This window comes from Mustela erminea, chromosome 7 (genome assembly GCF_009829155.1).
Source record: "Mustela erminea isolate mMusErm1 chromosome 7, mMusErm1.Pri, whole genome shotgun sequence".
Classification (NCBI taxonomy): domain Eukaryota; kingdom Metazoa; phylum Chordata; class Mammalia; order Carnivora; family Mustelidae; genus Mustela; species Mustela erminea.
This window is the reverse complement of record NC_045620.1, coordinates 37,077,367-37,098,158: the sequence shown is the minus strand read 5'-3', so window position 1 is coordinate 37,098,158 and position 20,792 is coordinate 37,077,367. Positions and strand designations below refer to the sequence as shown.

At 38.8% G+C, this 20,792-nt stretch overlaps 1 pseudogene; it reads right to left on the bottom strand.

Annotated features, from left to right (window-relative positions):
- Positions 1-5,562: 5,562 nt before the first annotated feature.
- On the bottom strand, positions 5,563-5,688 carry LOC116596606 (annotated as a pseudogene).
- Positions 5,689-20,792: the final 15,104 nt, after the last annotated feature.

Below are 20,792 nucleotides of genomic sequence, written 5' to 3'. Positions count from 1 at the left end.
GTGGGTTCTCTTCCAACACTTTTTCCTTTGCATTGTTAGGTCCTCAGATATCTCTCTGAGAGGTTTTTTAATGGAAAGAATTTTGCTGACATCACTGAACCTGGTACATTCTCATCCTTTTGCCACAACTACATTCCCTATTCATGTCTGTAAGTTGGCCATCACTAAGTTCCCCTCTAATGGCAGCAGTGTCGATGTGTGAATATCAGCAATTTCTTTTATAACTTTTTTTATAACAGTGATTTCTTTTATACTCTGAATTTCACTTTTAATGCTAACACTTTGTAGGATTTCTTTTCTTTTTTCTTTGTTTTTTGTTTGCTGAGCTTTCATTTTGTTGGCCAATTTCCTCTTTCCATTGTTTATTTTTCTAAAATGTCACATGGATTTATTCCTAGGAAACAAGGAGGTAACACAGTTCCACGTTTCACTGTCTGTGTTTGAATAGAATAACCTTGTGCAATGATCAATCACTGACGGACTTCAAAAGAAGTTGAGTTTAAGCCACTCATGAGCTTCTCTGGTTGGCAAAGCTTCACTCGTGTTGTGGGTATTTAATGCATTCTTTGTAACTCTACTGGGAGAGGACCCTTGGAAGCTCCTGCCTGGTTTCTTCCAGATTTCACTGTGTCCACCTTTTCCCTTCACTGATTCTGTTTTGTTTCTTCACTGCAGTGACTCACAGATGTGAGTACAATTCTGTGCTGAGTCCTATGAGTTCTCCCAGCATATTGTCAACCCCTGGGTGGTCTTGAGTATTCTCTGTCCCTGGGTGGTCTTGAGTACTCTCTGTCCTCACTTCTCATTCTCTTCTGAACCCCCTTCATTGGGGTCCCTGTCTCCATGGGATCCCCTGGTAGCACAGTCCTAAGTCATTTCTACCTTTCAGAGGCTTTTGGATCAAGCTATTATTTTCTTCCTTTTGAATTACTTTCTTTCTTTGGTTTCTAGGACAGCACACAGGCCTGATTCCCCTCCCACTTCACTAGCATATCCTTTTCATTCTTCTTTACTGGATATTGTTCTGCTTCCTAAATTTTGCCTTAGAGGAATGGTTCAAGTGGTAAAGAAATTGCAGACAGTGTAAAGAGTAGACAATTTTTCTGCAAAGTTTTACTATAAAAGGGAGCAAAATGGAGGTGCTACCTGGAGGGAGAAATAGGGCTGAAAAAAGCTTTTTTTTTTTTAATTAAATTTTTTAATTTTTTTATAAACATAAAATATATTTTTATCCCCAGTGGTACAGGTCTGTGTATTGCCAGGTTTACACACTTCACAGCACTCACCATGGCACATATCCTCCCCAAAGTCCATAACCCCACCCTCCTCTCCCGGGCCCCCTCCCCCCAGCAACCCTTTTGTGAGATTACTGTTTTTCTGAAAATAAATAAATTAATTTAATTAAAAAAAAAGAGTCACTTATGGTTTGTCTCCCTCCCAATCCCATCTTGTTTCATTTATTCTTTTCCTACCCCCCAAACACCCCATGTTGCATCTCTACTTCCTCATATCAGGGAGATCGTATGATAGTTGTCTTTCTCCACTTGATTTATTTCGCTAAGCATAATACCCTCTAGTTCCATCCACGTTGTTGCAAATGGCAAGATTTCATTTCTTTTGATGGCTGCATAGTATTCCATTGTGTATATATACCACATTTTCTTTATCCATTCATCTGTTGATGAGCATCTAGGTTCTTTCCATAGTTGGCTATTGTGAACATTGCTGCTATAAACATTCAGGTGCATGTGCCCCTTCGGATCACTACGTTTGTATCTGTAGGGTAAATACCCAGTAGTGCAATTGCTGGGCCATAGGGTAGCTCTATTTTCAACTTTTTGAGGAACCTCCATGCTGTTTTCCAGAGTGGTTGTACCAGCTTGCATTCCCACCAACAGTGTAGGAGGGTCCCCCTTTCTCCGCATCCTCGCCAGCATCTGTCATCTCCTGACTTGTTAATTTTAGCCATTCTGACTGGTGTGAGGTGGTATCTCATCGTGGTTTTGATTTGTATTTCTATGATGCTGAGTGATGTGGAGCATGTTTTTCATGTGTCTGTTGGCCATCTGGATGTCTTCTTTGCAGAAATGTCTGTTCATATCCTCTGCCGATGAAAAAAGCTTTTAAAGTGGGAGAAATTACATGTTTGAATGCTGAAGAGAATGATTCAGTAGAGAGATGGGGAGAAAGGATACATGGCAGAGAGTTAAAATTATGGGCACCCAGTGAACAAGCAGAGGGTTTACCTTGGATAGGAGCAGGAGAAGCATAATCCGTAATTAACAGAAAGGTATACCGGCTACACGGGCTCCTTTGCTTCTAAATTTGTTGATAAGATGGGAACTCAAAAGAGCGTTTCAGGGTCCTTCCACTTTGTTCTTTCAAGAAGTGAGTTTATGGGCTGGATATTTGAGAAACAAGAAGCTAATGGAAGTAGAACAAGCTCTAGAACTTGGTGATGGATAAAACATGGGGAGTGAGTGCATCAGGCTCTCTGCTTAGTGGGGAGCCTGCTTCCTCCCTTCTCTCTGTCTGCCTCTCTGCCTACTTGTGATCTCTGTCTGTGAAATAAATAAATAAAATCTTAAACAAACAAACAAACATGGGGAGTGAGACTTGTGTAGATTCGCATTTTCCTTTCCTTGCTCCTTATAGGAATTTTTTCCAAACTTGATGTCACTGGGATCTGCTTTGTTACCAAATAATCCGCTAATGTTAATTTATTAATCCCACTCATACCAGTTTAATTTTTTTTAGGATTGCTGGTACTCCATCTGCCTGGCAGCATATGAAATGTTTTGTAGGTATATTTTAATGTACTCTGAGAAGTCTTTGGCATCTCTACTTTTACTATGTATAATTTGATTTATAGCTGACTTGGCTAAGATAACATTCTCAAGACTTTTGAGTTTGAAGGGATTTGGGGAGATCCAAGTAGGCACTACAGGGGAGGAAGTTGCTTGCATATTCACGTCTGGGGGTAAGAGAAATGGTCTGAGCTAGTGAGCTGCCTGTAGGTCTTTTGCATGTAGGTAGTCATTAAAACTGTGAGTATATGGCTTAAGTCCAAGGTAGAATGGGCCAGAGCCTTATGGACCACCATATTTACTGTAAATATGTAATTATAATTATAAACTTTAATTTTTTTCCCTCAAGTCTTAAAAATAGAGGTTTTAGATTTCCAACTGGTTGAGATACATTTTGTTTACATCTTCATTAAATTTTTGGTTTTATTATACTCTGTGAAAAAATGTAGATAGTATATTTCCATAGTGTAGAATTAATTAAGGTTGTGTTTATCTTCTTATGTGTGATTAGATTTTTTATAATTTTATTTATTTATTTGACAGAGAGAGAAAGATCACAAGTAGGCAGAGAGGCAGGCAGCAGGGGAGGGAACAGGCTCCCCGCCGAGCAGAGAACCCGATGCCAGGCTGGATCCCCGGACCCCGAGATCATGACCTGAGCCGAAGGCAGAGAGGCTTTAACCCACTGAACCACCCAGGCACTGCATGATTAGATTTTTTAAAGACTTATTTTATTTATTTGAGTGTTTGGGAGGGGCAGAAGGAGAGGGAGAGAGAAACTTAAGCAGACTCCATGCTAAGTGCAGAGCCGGAGGTGGGGCTCGATCTGAGGACCCTGAGATCATGACCCGAGCCAAAACCAAGAGTTGGACATTTAACCAACTGCACCATCCAGGTGCCCCTTTATGTGTGATTAAAATTTATAATAGTTCACAGACTGACATTTGAAAATAATGTATATGGTTTATAGGGTAAAAAATTTGATAACCATTCCTTTTTATGGAAAGCACTTAATTAATTTCTAATATGTATAATGGATCACAGTTATAGGGTTAGTTATTAGTTATTAGTTATGTAGGGAGAACAAGAAAGTCAGGATCCCTGTCCTAATGGAACTTAGGTTTTAAAACAAAAGTGGGGAGAGGAGTACATATCAAATAGAAATATTTGTAAGTTGCTATATATGCTATGAAAGAAGCAAGGAGTTGAAATAGAGATAGCTGGCTGCACTCAGATCAGATAGGTGGGTCAGGAAAGGTCACCCAGAGGCCCCAATATTCAGGTAGAATCCTGAATTATAAGCTGCTGGCCAAGTAAAGATTTGGAGCGAAAACATTTTCTACAGAGAGAATGGAAGAGAAACAAGGGAACAAGGGGTTCTTGGAAAGGCATGATTATAATGAGAAATCATGGACATAGGTTTGGACAAGGAAGGGAGGAATAAATAGGCTGTGAGATAGTAAGGGAGTCAGTATTTTAGGTCTTCAAAAAACTGAAGAAGTGGAGCAGTTTCAGAAGTGCAGCAGTGAGGGTTTGAGTTACTGAGAGAGATAGAACAAAGCTGGTTGACCCAATAGGATATTTAAACTCACGATTTTAGAGAAAGTGCAGGTTTGGGTGGTAACAGTTTCTAAGATGTGACCAGGGGAGCAGGTAACTAATTTAGATCAGGAAGACTGCATTGGCGATAAAGGGGTAAGGATCTAGGGGTTTGGAGTGTTGGGAAGTTCGTTGATGTGGATGTTACTGTAGGACTTTGGGCAGAGAAGATAGCTAGCAGCCAGCCAAAATAAGTTTATTGTATGGATTATTTGGATTCTTTATATTTTAATTAAATTTAGTTTAATTGATCTGTTGAATTCTCAGAGACATGTTCAGTTCTCCAAATGTGATTGTGATTTTGTGCTCTATAAGAACAGTTGATTGTCCTTATCTGTGGTTGTTATATTCTCAAAGTCTGCTTGAAGACTAAATTAGCAAACACTGAGACATTGCTCCTAGAGGGCATGTTAAGTTAGGTTCCTTCAAGCCACTGGTCACAACATTTTAATCAACTAATCAAAATATAATCTTGTTTTATATGTGTTTCTGTTTAAAGACACCTTATTTAATACATATTATAGATTCATAAACATTGAGTTCATGGACAACTGCACAGTAACTCATGTCTGAATGAAACATCTAACACACATTTTGTCCATAAAGGACACTTAGGAGCCCTAATGGCACTTTTGCACTCTGCTTGGGGGCCATTTTAAACCGTGAAATCACCAAGAAAAAGCATACAAAATAAGAAAAACATGCCCCTACGGGTTCTCTGCTCCGCGGGGAGCCTGCTTCCTCCTCTCTCTCTCTCTGCCTGCCTCTCTGCCTACTTGTGATCTCTCTGTGTCAAATGAATAAATAAAATCTTTAAAAAAAAACAAAACAAAACATGCCCCTAAATAGGCGAGGAAACAAGGATACTTGTTTACAGTATGAGAGCTGAAATAAGAAGGCAGAGCTTTGCCTTATTTGTCCTCCACTGATAACTGCACATTGATAACTCTAATTTTTTGCCACTTGGCACATGTCTGTAAATAACTGCAAAATTGCCATGGGTATTGATTTTAGGGTTACAAATAAAATTTAATAAGTAAGCAAACACAAATTTGGACTCCGTGAAAAATAGGAAAGAACTGTATATTGTGAGATTATTAACTGACTGATTTATGACTATATTATTCTCAATGAGGTCTTTATAATTTTGGAAAATAGAATAAACCCTTTTTTCCAAATTAAACTTTCTACTATATATTGTTATTCTTCTTTTGTTTTCAATTAGCAATAATCGCGCCTCAGATAAACCTCATTGGCTAGGATACTGCCACTGTGTAAAGCTCCTTTTGTTTTGTTTGTATTGTTGTGGAATATACCTCTCCATATAGTTGAATTTCGTTTTATTTTGTTTCTTGAAACAATCTGAGAATCACTGCCTTATAATAAACAAATTTTACTAACAATAGTGATTATGATTATTTTGGTTAATTTTACTTGGGCCATAGGACAGGCAAGGCTAGGTAGGGAGAGACAACTGGGGGGTGATAGGGCTAGGCTAATGCAGGGTCTACATAACCAGGCTCACAGAAATACCAGAGGTGGAGAAATAGACATGATATTTACAAGAGCACCTCCTTTGTGCTCATGATATTTACAAGCTGGCTCTGTTTGTTCTAAATATAGACATGATATTCACAAATCCACTGTGATATTGACAAGAAATTTACCAAGTTCCCTGATAGGTTTCCTGTGAAAGACCAATGTAAAAGCCCTCAGTGGCAACTCATTCAGGACCACCAGCTTTTCTTTTCTGTTCTATCCCTCTCTTAAAAGATTTTTACTTCACTTAGTCCTTTTTCCACTAGATTCAATCTTCATCATTCTTTGACTCCATGAGCAAGAACTCTGCCACCCTGCAACACCACTTTCTATTTTGAGAGTTTCTGGGTGCTTTTTGATTTCTCTTCTTTTCTTTTTCTTGCTCTTCCCTATGTTGATCAAAATTTATTTGTTTCTTATTTCTTCCTGTGGTTACTTAAAAACTATACATCAGAACTCTCTTCTACAAGTGATTTTAGTATTTGATTGCTTTTTTAATCAAACATTGAGTAGATACAAAAATAAAATGGTATAGAACATGAGGAGATAAAGAATAATAATGCAATGACACCCTAATACCAGTCACCTGTTAGGGTCGAGAAGACCTCAACCCAGAGAGGTGCCGAGGAACGACACCAAGGCGGCTCTTCCTGCAACAGCAAGGGTTTTATTGTTCCAGCATGCTGGGGCTCTGCAGCACACCTAGAATGACAAAACATTTCTATTAAATTTGAAGTGCCTCTTGCACCATTCTAATTCCATCCCTGCTATGTCTATCAGAGGAAATTAGTCTAAATGTTGTGTTTTATCATTTTTCTGTTTTTCTTTTTTATTTTACCACATATGTTTGTGTACCTAAACAACGTGTTTCATATTGCATGTTTTTACCTTTATATCAATGGATTCAAACTGAATGTGTTTTTCTGTGACTTGCTTTTTTTGGCTCAAAGAAAAAAAGCCATTGTATTGTATTTTTGAGATTCATCCAGGTTGATATATTTAACTGTTCAGTTTTACTAAAAATTGAATTACACAACTTACTTATCCAATCTACTATGGTTGGAAATTTGTCTTTTGTTTTGTTTGGCAGTACTCCAAAAACATTATTATATAGATCTCCTGAACTGCAGGTATAATGGTTCCTCCAGGGTGTATTCCTAAGAGTGAGCTTACTGGGTTTTCATTTAGGAGCATCTTCAGCTTTCCTCAACAATGACAAATCGACAAAGTATTTGTTTCTTTCTGTGTGAAGTGCCTGTTCTGTCCCTTGCTTACTGTCTCTTATGTTTGATTTGTGTGAAGATAGAGAGTTGGATGGATTGATGGATGGATCAATAGATAGATATTCTAACACTTTGGGTCAGTTATATTTGTTGCAAATATATTCTCCCAATTTTCAAATTTCATTCTCACTGATTTCTTTTTATAAAATTTATTTTATGAACATTTACATAGTTATATGACTCTATTTTCTTGTAAGTCATTTAATCTTCTTAGCGACTCTTTGATATAGGTACTATTATCAACCTAAACTTTGAGGAAAGAGAAGTGGTGAGTATGAGTAATTTGTTCTGGTTCATACTGGTAGTTGGTAGCAGAGCCAGTATTCAAACCCTGGGCATTAGTCTCTGAAGTGTGAGATTCCAACCCCTATTCTGTGCTGCAACTCTATGATCATCAGAGAATTTTAATTTTAATATATCCAAGTTTATTACCTTTCTTCTTCATTAATTGAAGTTTATCTTGTTTAGGAAATCCTTATCTCGGATGTGAGGGCGATCTGGCTGCGACATCTGTCATAGATCGCCAGGGTTGATTGGCTGCTCTGGCTGGCTAGGCGGGTGTCCCCTTCCTCCCTCACCTCTCCATGTGCATCCCTCCCAAAGCTGCGCGCTCCGTCGAAGAGGACGACCTTCCCAGATAGAGGAGAGGACCGTTCTTCCAACAAGGGTATACCAGTAGCTGCGCTCCCCTGCTAGAACCTCCAAACAAGCTCTCAAGGAAATCCTTATCTCAATATAAATATGGATTTTTGGACATTTCTTCAGCATTTTAGAGTTTTGCTTCTCCCTCTAAAGTTTTTAATCCATGGAGAATCGTGTGTCTTTGTTAAAGGATCTGATTTCATTTTTTTTATAGGGATAGCTAATTGCTAAAATGTTTTTCTTTCTCTGCTAATATGTAATGTCATCTCTGTAATAAACATAGAACAAAAGCTACCAGGAATAGGTGAATTTAATGGTGACTGGGAATTCCAGTGATGTACTGGAAAATTAAATGGAAAAGCTTATCATAAACATGAAACATTTCAAAAACATGAAAAACGTAAGGGTGACTTTTATAAAATAATGTGTGATAGATCTCTATGATAAGATCTCCAAACCTTGCTGAGGGAAATTAGAAAAAGACTTAAATAAAAGAAGGGATATACAATTTTTAAGGATCAGAGGACTCAATAATTAAGATGTCAGTTCTTCCGAAATAGATGTATAAATTCAAAATAAATCCTGTCAATATTGCAGTTATCTATTTTGTAGAAAGTCACAAGCTACAATTTTTATTTTAATTTTTTTGGACTAATTATGATTTATAACTATTTTTAATGGTTTATAGAAATACAATTAAATAGCCAGTATTGGTTTTGTTCCAGCAAACTTTCTGTACTCCTTACTCATTATAATAACATGATTACAGATTTGTGGGGGTTTCTATAGATAATCACATCAGCTCTGAATTATGTCAACTTTATTTCTTTCCTTCAAATTCTTATGCTTTATGGTTCTCTTCCTTGTTTTGTTCTCTGGATTATATGCAACAAAAGTGGTGCTGGCAGTCTGGTGTTTTTGTTTTCTTTTTCTTTTTCTTTTTTTTTTTTTTTTTTGAGATGGAGAGGGCAAGCAGGAGAAGGGCAAAGGGAGAGACAGAATCTCAAAACAGCCTCCACACCCAGCATGGAGCCCGATGCAGGACTCCATCTCATGACCCTGAGATGATGACCTAAGCCAAAATCAAGACTTGGACACTAAACTGACGGAGCCACCCAGATGCCTCTCTCCAGAAATTGTTAAAACAAATATAATAAATATAAACATAATTTCAAGCACCATCCTTTCCAAATCTATTGAGATTACGTCAATATTTTTCTTTTTTTTTACCATTACTTTTTTCTCTGATGCTTTTCCTTTCTTTATGTAGATTTGAATTTCTGATCTATGTTATTTTCTTTCTCTCTGACGAAATTTTTATCACCTTTCTTGCAAAGACCATTCTATTAACAACCAATTTCCTCAATATTTGTTTGCCTGAGAAAGTCTTTCTCTTATTTTTGAAGGACAACTTTGCATAATATAGAATTGTACGTTGATGGGGTCTTTCCTTTCACCACTTTAAAACTTTTGATCCAATCTTTACTCACTTATATGTTTTATCAGAATTTGGTTTTACTCTTTTCTTTGTTCCTTTATAGGTAAGATGAGGTGTTTTTTCCTCTGGCTTCTAGCATGACTTTATCTTTGATTTTTCACAGTTTGAATATGATATTCCCAGTGTAGGGTTTTTGTTGTTGTTATTTATTTGTTTGGTTTTTGGCATTTTTCCTGTTTGATGTTTTCTGAGCTATGGTTTGATGTCTGACATGAATTTGGGGGAAATTCTCAGTCATCGTTCCTTTAAATATGTCTTCTGTTCCTTTCTCTCTTCTCCTTCTGGTGTTTCCATCATGGGTATATTATTACTTTTGTGGTTGTTCCACCATTCTTGGGTATTCTGTTCTTTTTTGCACTCCTTTTTTTTTTTAAATCTTTGCTTTTCAGTTTCTATTCACATATCTTTAAGCTCAGAGATTATCTCAGTCATGTCTATTCTGCTAATGAGCCCACCAAAGGCATTCTTCATTTGCTACAGTGTTTTCACCCCTAACATATTTTGATTCTTTCTTAGAATTTCCATCTTTCTGCCTACATTACGCATCTATTCTTATATGTTGCCAGCCTTTTGTGTTAAAGTCATTTACATATTAATCATAGTTATTTTAAATTGCTACTGTGGTAATTCCAACATCTTGCCACATCTGACTCTGGTTCTGATGATTTCTCTGTCTCTTCAAATGTGCATTTTTCTTTCTCTCTGTTAGTATGTCTTGTCATTTTTTGGTGAAGGCTGGAGATGACGTACTGGGTAAAGGCACTGCAGTAAGCTGGGCTTTGGGATGGATGGTAAGATGTGGGGGAGGAGAATGTTCTGTAATCCTATGATTGGTATGACCTTTAATGAGCCTGTGCCTTGAGCTGTGAATTTCACAAGTGTCTCTCAGTACTTTTTTCCCCACTTTGAGGGACACAATGGCCAGAGTGGATTGGGGATCAGGTATTTCCCTTCCTCCAGGTCAGTTAGGCTCTGATGAAATCCAAAAGATTTGGCTCTGGTTGAATAGTTTTTCCTGGGGGCAAAACAGGATGATGTGGAATATTTCAAAACGGCTACTTTTCCCTTCCCCTACTGGAAGCCCCAGGGGATTTTTCTCTTACCTTCACTATGAGAACCTGGCAGAGGTAAAACTAAAAAAGTATGGTACCCCACCACATTCCCCAAAAAACACCTGTGTCCCTGGAGTTCTTAACTCTCAGTTTTATCTACACTGAGCCTCTAGGAATTCATCAATTGGTTGACAGTTTTCCTACTGCTGAACTGGTTCCAGAAGAGGTTTCTGCTCCTGTATGTTGTGATTCTTTCCATCTGCCTTGTCTCTGTCTTCACTATTTAGGGTAGCAGTTTGCCCTGTGACCTCAATTCTCTGAGGGATCTAAGAAGAGTTGTTGATTTTCAGTTTGTTCAACTTTTTACTTACTTTTAAGACAAAGTGATGACTTCCAAGTTCCTATATGCCAATCTGGAAACTAGACTCTTAATCTGTCACTGTAGTCAAATAAATAAGTAAGTAAATAAATAAATAATACATCTATTGTTTTTTTTTTAAATATTTTATTTATTTATTTGACAGAGAGAGATTGCAAGTAGGCAGAGGGGCAGGCAGAAAGAGGAGAGGAGGAAGCAGGCTCCCCACTGAGCAGAGAGCCCGACGTGGGGCTTGATCCCAGGACTCTGAGATCATGACCTGAGCCGAAGGCAGAGGCCTAACCCACTGAGCCACCCAGGCGCCCCTATATATTTTTTTCTTTTAGAAAGAAAGAGAGAGCTTGTTCTCCAGTGGGGGGAGGGGGAGGGGCATAGAGAGAGGGAGAGAGAATCTTTAGTAGGCTCCACACCGAGTGCAGAGCCTGGCACAAGGTTCTGTCTCACCACCTGAGTTCATGATCTGAGCCAAAATCAAAAGTTAGATGCCTAACCAACTGAGCCACCCAGGTGCCCAAATAAATTTATTTTTTAAACCAACCTCACCTTCATAGGATAAATCCAACTTGGTCATAATGTATTATCTTTTCTTTATTCTCAGCAACTTGCTAAAATTTTCTTTAAGATTTTTATACATATGTTCATGATGAAATTATGCTGTAAATTTCCATTCCCTAGGGCACCTTGGTGGCTCAGTTGGTTAAGAGTCTGTTCTTGGCTCGGGTCATGATCCTAAGGTCCTGGGACTGAGCCCCACACTGGGCTTTCTGCTTGGTGGGAAACCTGCTTTTCCCTCTCTGTCTGCTTGCTGCTCCCCCTGATTGTGTTCTCTGTCTCTCTCTACCTCTGCCAAATAAATAAATAAAATCTTTTTTAAAAATTTCCATTCCCTGGGCTACTTGTTTGGTTTCTGTAACATGATTATACTCACCTCATGAAATGTTAGGGACTATTCTTCCTTTTGCTGTTCTTTAGAAGAGTATGACTAATATTCAAATTATTTCTTCAAATGTTTGTTAGAACTTGCCCACTAATCTGTCAAGATTTGGGAATTTCTTTGTGGAAAATATTTTAAGTGCTAATTCTTTCTCTTTGTTGGTTATAGGCCACTCACGTTTCCTATTACACTTGAGTCAGTGTTCATATATCATTTGGGGAAACATTTTCAAATTTTTGTGCATAACATTCCCTTATGTTCTTATTAAAAAGCTGTAATAGCCAGAGCTATGTCTCCTTTTGTCTTTAGGCTTATTTTGAATTTTGTTCTAATCCTTTGAAGTCTAAAATAAAGGTAAATTCCTTCAGATACTGTTTCTGCCTATGCTAAGGGCTTGGAAAATATGGAACAGGGACTGTATTCTATGGTAGAAACAAGCTAGTTGTTCACAAAACATTTTCTTCCTCATCCTAGGTATGTAGCAAGATTCTATTTCCCAGCTGTCCTTGGGGTTGAGTATGGCCTTGAGCCTGAATTTTTGCCAGTGGAATGTGAGTGGAGTAATGCACCCATTTCCAAATGTGGCTGATAAACATCTTGCCACTGAATGAACACCCATTTTAATTATCTATTGCTATGTCACAAATAACTCCCAAGACCTAATGCCATAAAACAACAAACACTTTATTATTTATTATGAGCTTGTCTGTTGATGAGGTAGTATTTTACTAGTCTTGGCTGGGCTTAGTTGTTTGGCTACATTAAGCTGTGAACTTGCTTGAGCTGGAAAGCCCAAAATGGTCTCTATCACATGTCAGAGGCCTGGTCATTCACTGTGAGTTGGGGTGCCATGATTCTACCCTCTGTGGCCTATCTCTCCATGGGAAGTCCCAACTCTCAGGGCCTTTCTTTGCAGCAGGATTGTCTGGACATCCTTTCAAGATGGCAGTTGGTCTTTCAAGAGGGGAAAATGTAGATACTGCCAGCCCTCTTAAGGCTTGAGCTCAGGTACTCAGAATGTTGCTTCCACCACATTTTGTTGGCTAACACGTCTTTCTTTCTTTCTTTCTTTCTCTCTTTCTTTCTTTCTCTCTTTCTTTCTTTCTTTCTTTCTTTCTTTCTTTCTTTCTTTCTTTCTTTTTAATATTTATTTATTTATTTGACAGATAGAGATCATAAGTAAGCAGAGGCAGGCAGAGAGAGAGGAGGAAGCAGGCTCCCCACCGAGCAGAGAGCCTGATGCGGAGCTCAATCTCAGGACCCTGAGATCATGACCTGAGCCAAAGGCAGAGGCTTTAACCCAATGAGCCACCCAGGCAACCCGCTAACACATGTCTTAAACCAACTCATATTCAAGAATGAGAGAGTAGATTCCAGCTTTCCATGGGAGGAGCTCCAAAGTCCCAATGTGAAAGGGGCGAGGGGAGACATGATTCACTGGGGGCCATTTTTAGATTCTACCCTGAACATCCCTCACAGAATCCTCTCCCTCTTCCCTGACAGGTAGCTGCAGATGCTCAGGGATCCCTTATGAGCCATGTAGTGAAGACGGAGTCACCTCTGTTGGAGAACTCTTCATCTCCAGCCCCCATTCTCTGGCAACTGAACATAATGTAAATAAGAAATAAAGTGGGTTGTGGTAAGCCACTGATATTTCAGCGTTTATTTATTAAAGCAGTGAAGCTTACCCTAAAAGTAAGACTACAAGCTTTTAAATTCTCAGCTTGAGGTTTTTCAGACCATTCAGGTAATGTGAGTTGGACTGTAAACCTTTCAAAGGAATGTTTTGTAACTATAAGCTCTCAGTTGATGTCTTTTCTTTTCTACCCAATGCCAGGGTCTGAGATAATCAGCTTTCCTTGTTGATTCATGTGGTGTGAAGCTTGGGAGGGTTTGGAGGGGGTAGGCAGCAAGGACAGTTTTTTTCTCCATTTATCTCTACTCTGAGAGTAGTTCCTTTGTGGACCCTGTTTTATGTGGGTGAGCTCTGGCATCTACTGATCTCAGCCAACCCTGTCCCAAAACAGGCTGTGAAAGCCGCCTACTCTCAAGTGCTATTGGACTTGCAAATGCCTTTAGCTAGAAGCTTTCTGACTTTCTGCTGGCCTATCTGGATTTCTGCTCTCAATCAGTGTTTGGCCTCTGAGAATTCTACACTCTCTCTCCCACTCATGCTTATATTTAAAAATATTTTATTTATATTTTAGCTAACATTTTAAATTATTTTCAGAAAGGTCAGTCCGGTTTTGTAAATTTCAATATTGCCAGAAGAAGAATCAGGCAATTGTTTTTAGAGGAATTTAAATTCATGATAAATTTATGTGTTTTGCATGGCTTCCACAGATAACTCATCTCATTCTGGGTTTTTTTTTTTTTTTTTTTTTTTTTTTTTTTTGAATTTCCTATTCACATCTGCTTTTTGGACAGTAGTACCAAGTGCTCCAAGCAAAGTTCTGATAATATTTCCACTCACTGTGCTCTCTGGAGGCTAGTTTATATCTCAGAACCACTGGTAAAATAAAAATTGACACCACTCCCACCTTACTTTGCACACAGAGACTTACTGAATGAGACATTCTTGCTTTCAAGCCTTGCTTTTCAGAGTGAAGTAATACTTGTTTCATTCCACTGGACTTTTCTCTATTTCCTGGTAGTCTGCTGTGAATTTTAACTTTAGCATTCTCAGCATTAAGTATATGTCTTAATTTGAGAATTCCCAGAAACAGACCCTGAGACAAGGGTTCAAAGACAAGCAGTTGTTTGGGAGATGACCCCAGAAAGCTGGATCACCAACCAGACTCTTTTTGCATTATGAAAAGAAGGTAAATTTGAATGCCCCAGAGGTAGAGAACATAGTCAATAAGAGTTGGGTTCTACATGATAGTAAGTTTTATGCCAACAACACAGAAGATTGAATGATCAATCTTTTGGTGATTTTATAATCACCAAAGTAACAAAAATGATGGTAATGATGATGATTAACACTTTTTGAGCATTTGCCATAACCTTTTCACTAAAATTAATTAATCCTTTAAAAAATCCAGCAAGGTGGGATGCTTATCTTATTCCCATTTTTCAGAGTGACAAACTCTGAAAAGATAGATTACTTAGCTGCCTAATGTCACACAAGTAGTAAACAGTCGAACAAAATTTGAACACAGACACTCGAAAGAAGTCCACACTCCTAAGTCCTATGCTGTCTGTTGCCTCTCAAATTTATCCTAGAAATGTTTGTCTGCCATAGAAAATTTGGAAAACAGAAAGGAAAAAGTAAAATTGTAGACAACTATTTCAGTCCAAACCATGATCTCGGCAGAACCTAGGAAATTTATTGAGATAGGAATTTTCGATCTCTGTTTTCAAGCTAAAAGAGCCATGACTTTAATAAATTAGCAAAGCTACTCAAGGAACTAGCAAAAAGAAAGGAAGAAAGGAGGGAAGGATAAAAGAAAGAAAGAAAGAAAGAAAGAAAGAAAGACAGTGATAGAACCAGGAGGTAAACCAGATTTTTCTCCATCCAAAGCATTTCTTTATTGTAATACTCCAGTTGGCATAAGGATTTATTTCAGGAACACATTTTGAGATCTAAGGACAATTCCATTGGAGTGTGTGGGTGTGTGTTTAGTTGTAAGAGCTCATAAATCTTTGAATTTGCACATGGGGTGTGTGGGATTTTTGTTCCAGTCTTTCCTCTAAGGCCCCACGTTTCGGAAGCTAGCATTTACTTTTAACTTTATACCTTTGAACTGGACACCTAAGTAGCTGTAAACTCTCCCATAGCCATTTAAGAATCTCTTGCTCTTTGAAGCTGATTCTATATTTAAAATAGCCTCAAAATAACATTCAGGTCATTTTTCTACTAATAAAGGGAATATGGTCTCAGTGATCAAGATAAAATGAAGGTACATTATACAATTTTAAAAGGAAGTGATTTGCTCTTTTTATTTTAAGCACTGAAGTAGAAAGATGGGTAGAAGAAAGAAACCACTGAAGGAAATTAAATTAGGGATCAAGGAAGGACAGGCTAATAACAACCAGCTTAATTATAATAATTTATAAAGGCTCATTGCAGGATGATTTTCAAATATCATTCACTGGATTACAACAGATCTGACCTGCTATATCTTAAGTAAGCTGCTTCGTTAGTGATCAGTCTAAACGCTTGAGAACTGCCAGAGGAACATCAGCAATCTGTTATTAGTGGGGAAAAATAGAAATTATTTTGAGCCATGGAGTATGTAGTTGTCACCGAACACACCATTATTAGATATTTTTGAGAGAATTGGACAAATGACACAATTAGGAGGAGGAAACCTTCTAATTTAGGAAAACCTCAAGATGGATTTTTCATTTTGTACACAGGCTAGTAATTAAAGCCTAATATGTGTTCTTTTATTTTTGTGTGTGTGTTTTGATTTCTGACTTTGGCTGGTGGTTACTGTCTTTGGCCCAGATTAACTTTTTACTCCTGTGAATAAACATGAATTATCTGTATGGAAACTTGTATTTTAAATGGCTTGCAGGTGTAATTTGGTCAATTCCTAAGGCATGGTTTTGAGCTTTTGCACAAAATGGGTTCAGTTTTTGTGTATGTTTTAAATTTATTAATATCTTGGCATATTAAGAATAAGGATTTAGCACAGTTAGGTTAGCTCAGATGGTTGGGGTAGTGCTGCGTGAAGTATGGTGCCGAAACTGGTAACAACAGTTCCACTTGGGTGCTTGTTAGAAATGCAGCTTCTCAGGTCTCAGCCAGATCTGTGGGTCACAATCCCTGGCAGGTGGGACCCAAGAATCTGTGTATTTTTTATTTTTATTTTTATTTTTATTTTTTTTAAAGGCAACACTTAACCGACTGAGCTATCCAAGAGTCCCAGTTTTCTAACCTTCCCCCCACACCCCGCAAAGATTTTATTTATTTATTTTACAGAATGAGACAGAGAGAGAGGGAACACAGTAGCGAGTGCTGGAGAGGGAGAAGCAGACTCCCTGCTGAGCCGGGAGCCCAAGGCCAGGTCCAGTCCCAGAACCCTGGGATCATGACCTGAGCCGAAGGCAGAAGCTTAACAATTGAGCCACCCAGGTGCCCCAGGAATCTGTGTTTTAAACACAAGTTCCGACTGCTTCTTATGTGCAATAAAAATTTGAGATATAAAGAGGTTATTTCTAAGGGCCAGATCATAAATACTTGAGGCTTTGTGGGTTTTATGAGCTGTTAAAATTCCTCATCTCTGCCACTGTAAAATGCAGCCATAGATGTGGAGTGGGTATGTTCCAGTAAAATTTTATTTATAAAAAGACACAATGGGCCACATTTGGCCCATGGGCCATAGTTTGCTAACCCCGGGTTAGAACATGAAGTGCCAGTTGTTTCAGGCTTTAATGTTATGTCTTGAAGTTAGGAGGCAGAAGGAGGGAGAGCTAACCCTTAATAAATGCCTACTATGTATGTGTTTACCCGAGCTGGCCCCTGTCCCCGCAAAAAAACCATGGCTGCCATGTCCAGTCATGAAGCTTTTGTGCTGGAGAAAAACAGCTGGTAGCAGTTGAAATTGTGCAATACACAACCTGGACAGCTTTATGTGGGGGTCTGGGTTTGCATCATTATCTAAATTGTACAGATAAAGAAACTCGCTTGAAGATATATTACTAGTCAGTGTCAGAACCAGCATAAAACCTTTGGCTGCAGAGGCTGTGCCCTGCTCATTGATTGTGCTGAGAATAGGTAACATTGCTGACCCTAGCTTTAAGCTATATTCCTTTTCAAAAAGCATGAAAACAAAAGCTTGCCATTGGGTATCAGAAAACTGAGAACAAAAGAGGGAGACTGTGTATAAATTAGTAACTCAAGGAAATAATTAAAGTTAAAATAACAACTAAAAGGATACTTTGGAGCAACATAGAGATTAGTGTTATGGCAGTTTGGTAGTAAGTTCTCTATCAGTTTGTTATTGATATATAGCAAACCACCTCAAAACTCAGTGGCTAAAAATAATAAGAATTTATTATTACACTTCTGGTCTTGGCATAGCTCACTCATGCGTCTGTGGTTAGCTGTGGGTTGGGCAGCATCTCTGCTAGTCTTTGTTGCAGTTTGAGAGTGGGCAGATGTAGACTCACCTAGGATGGTCTCAGTAGGATCAACTGGAAAGCCAAGAGACTGTCTCTCGTGGTGCCAAGGTCTCAACAGAGATAGTGAGCAAGGGTGTTCAAGGCCTTTTGAGGCTAAGGCTTGAGACTAGCACACCATAGTCAGGACTCAATCTCTTCCCACCAAAAGATGGGGTAATTTCCTCCCTTCTTGAGTTTTGTTTACTCTTGTGATTTCCTCTGGACAAGAGATTGCAGCAGAAGTGAGAATGAACTGGCCCAGTAACCAGGCCCAGTCTAGCCTGCTGGAGGAAGGTGCCATACAGAGAAGACAAATCTATCCTAGACTAGCTAGCCTCTCGCCCACCCAGAGCTGACCAGAGATGTGTGGGTGATCCTAGTGAGACCCGAAGACCCACCCAGCTGAGCCCCATCAAAACTGTCAACCCACAGAGTTTACTAAGTTTTTTGTTTGTCTGTCTGTTTGTTTGTTTAATGTCACAAAAAGCAACTGATACCGATGTCGTACATGTAAAGTGACGCCCCCATATATTCTGTATCCTTTTATGGTGAGGTGAATAAGTATTTGAAGTTCTGGTTGGAACTTCAAAAAGTTGTTTAAGTATTGTTGTGGATTGTTGAGCTTGTCTGTGCTGCTATCAATTCAACAAACATCTCTGGAGGAGTGCTAAGAACTCTTCAAGACATAACTCTTACCTGCAAGAAATCTGTAGTCCTTTGGGTGAGACAGCTGTACATAGATGCCTGGTAATCCAGTATGATCCATGTTGACACAGGAACTATGGAATCACAGGCTGTCAAAAGAAGACAACAATGCACTCAGGTTGGAGAAATTCAGGGTAGCTTTCCAGAGCTGTTCCTACATAGGGGAAATGAAATTCCAAATAGAGTAAATGACACATGCAGGGGTGATCAGGTTCTAAAAAAAAATGATGGGTTTAGGGAATATTAGAGCTGGAACTTAGGATATTTAGGAGCCTCTCCAAGCTCCTAGGTTGTGGGGTACTCCCTTTTCCCTCTGTGTATCCTGGCCTTCAGGGTAGCAATTGCATTTTTCAGATATGAATGATCTAAATTGCCCCAACCCTAGAAAAGACAATGTCCCCTTTGTGATCTGAGTAAAAAGTTATCTTTATTAAATCCTCTCTGATGATACTTAGTGTGCTTTCTTTTTCCCTAACCATACCTTGACTGATCCAAATTTTAAGGGAAATGATTCTGAGATTTACAGGATAACATAGAGGTTGTTTTGAAGAGGATTAGGTGGGCAGACTGGGACACTGGGTAAAAAATGGAGACCAGGACACTACTGCAATTTTGTCCAGGCTTGAGTTAGAATCTGAACTAAAGCAAGAGCCATGGTGGGGGGCAGGGGAGGAGTGAGAGCATTTATTCACTCAGACCCCAAATGAAGGCGTCATCCTCAATTCTCTCTTTTCTCTGTCTGTCCCTCTAACCTACCTAACCGAGCATACACATAGACAGCAATTCCATTATCAAATTCTCTATGCAGAAATGTTCCAAATCAAGCAATATTTTACTACACCTGCTGTAGAAATCCTAGGCTAAGCCAATTCTGTTCCTAGCCTTAATGATGGGAATAGGTGCTAACTTTCTCCTGTTCTTACATTTATTTCCCAGGTAAAGTAAATCCCTGGAAATAATATATGGAGAGCAGCCAGAGTCATTCTTGAAAAAACACAATTTAAGCCATATTGCACCCTGCGTAAAGCTTTCTAACAGATTCCCCCAGTGATAGTGTTAAAATGGAAGGCTGTCCATGAGCTGACTCTGCCTACCTCCCTTGGTGTCCTTCTATACTCCTGTTCTCCTTAGTCATCGTCATTCATCTACACTGGTTTTCCTGTTTTCTAAACTCAACCAAAAAATGTCCTCCTCTGAACTTTGCACTGACTGTTCCCTCAGCCCAGATCTCTTTTACTGGCTGTCCCAGGGCTCTCTTTCTTCCATCCTCTGGTCTCAGTCCAGACACCTATCTGTTCGGAGAAGCCTTTCTTCTCTTTCCTTCCCAACATAGCACCTACATTACTCATCATGATCTGTCACATGACTATTTCATTTCCTTCAGAGCATTTATTTTTTCTCTCTCTCTCTCTCTTTCTCTCTCTGTCTTTCTGGCTTTCTCCTTTGCTCTAGTTTACTTTCTGACTTCCCTTACTACAATGTAATCTGCACATAATACAAGAGTAGGGACCTATAGACACTCAATGAGCAGTTTTTGCAAGGATGAATGAGACCTTTACAGAGACATTTCTAAGGTCAATTCTATAGGCTGTGACAGCATTTCAGTGTGATAGGATGGAGAAATGGAGGGGTGGAAGGGAACCCCTAGATTTCTTCTTAAATGTAGGCTATGAGGTAGATGACAGGCCTATCAGCCAGATCAGGACTGTCCTCAGAAGAGTGCATTTTGGGGAGAAAATCATGAAGTTGGTTTTGGGCTATAAGAGTCTTATATACTACAATATGCTTGGGGAGAGGCCTACTGCACAGTCAAAATTTGGGTCTGAAATTCAGGGAAGAGGGGAAGACTAGAGGCAGAACATTCATCATTGTCATTACAGATAAACACACATTTGTGCAAGTATTTACAATTTGGCAACCTGTGATAACATTACAAAACATATATGTTACAACAAACATATACGTTGCAAACGTATATGTTTGTAAACATTTAAAATGTAAATACATTTATAGATATACGCAAGTGTTTTAGGCAAACCTGCATTTCCTGAATGTACATGGAAGATGGCTTTACATTCGAGGATGGGTGAAGGCCAGATAGTTGGAAGAACAGATGGGATTTATGAAGTTCAGAGGTCTTAGAATAATTTTGAAGCATTTTAGAAGCATATTACTTTGAGGCCCCTTCCAGGATATATTTATGTCACACTTCTGACATTTGGTATTGTAACAAGCAGTTTGTA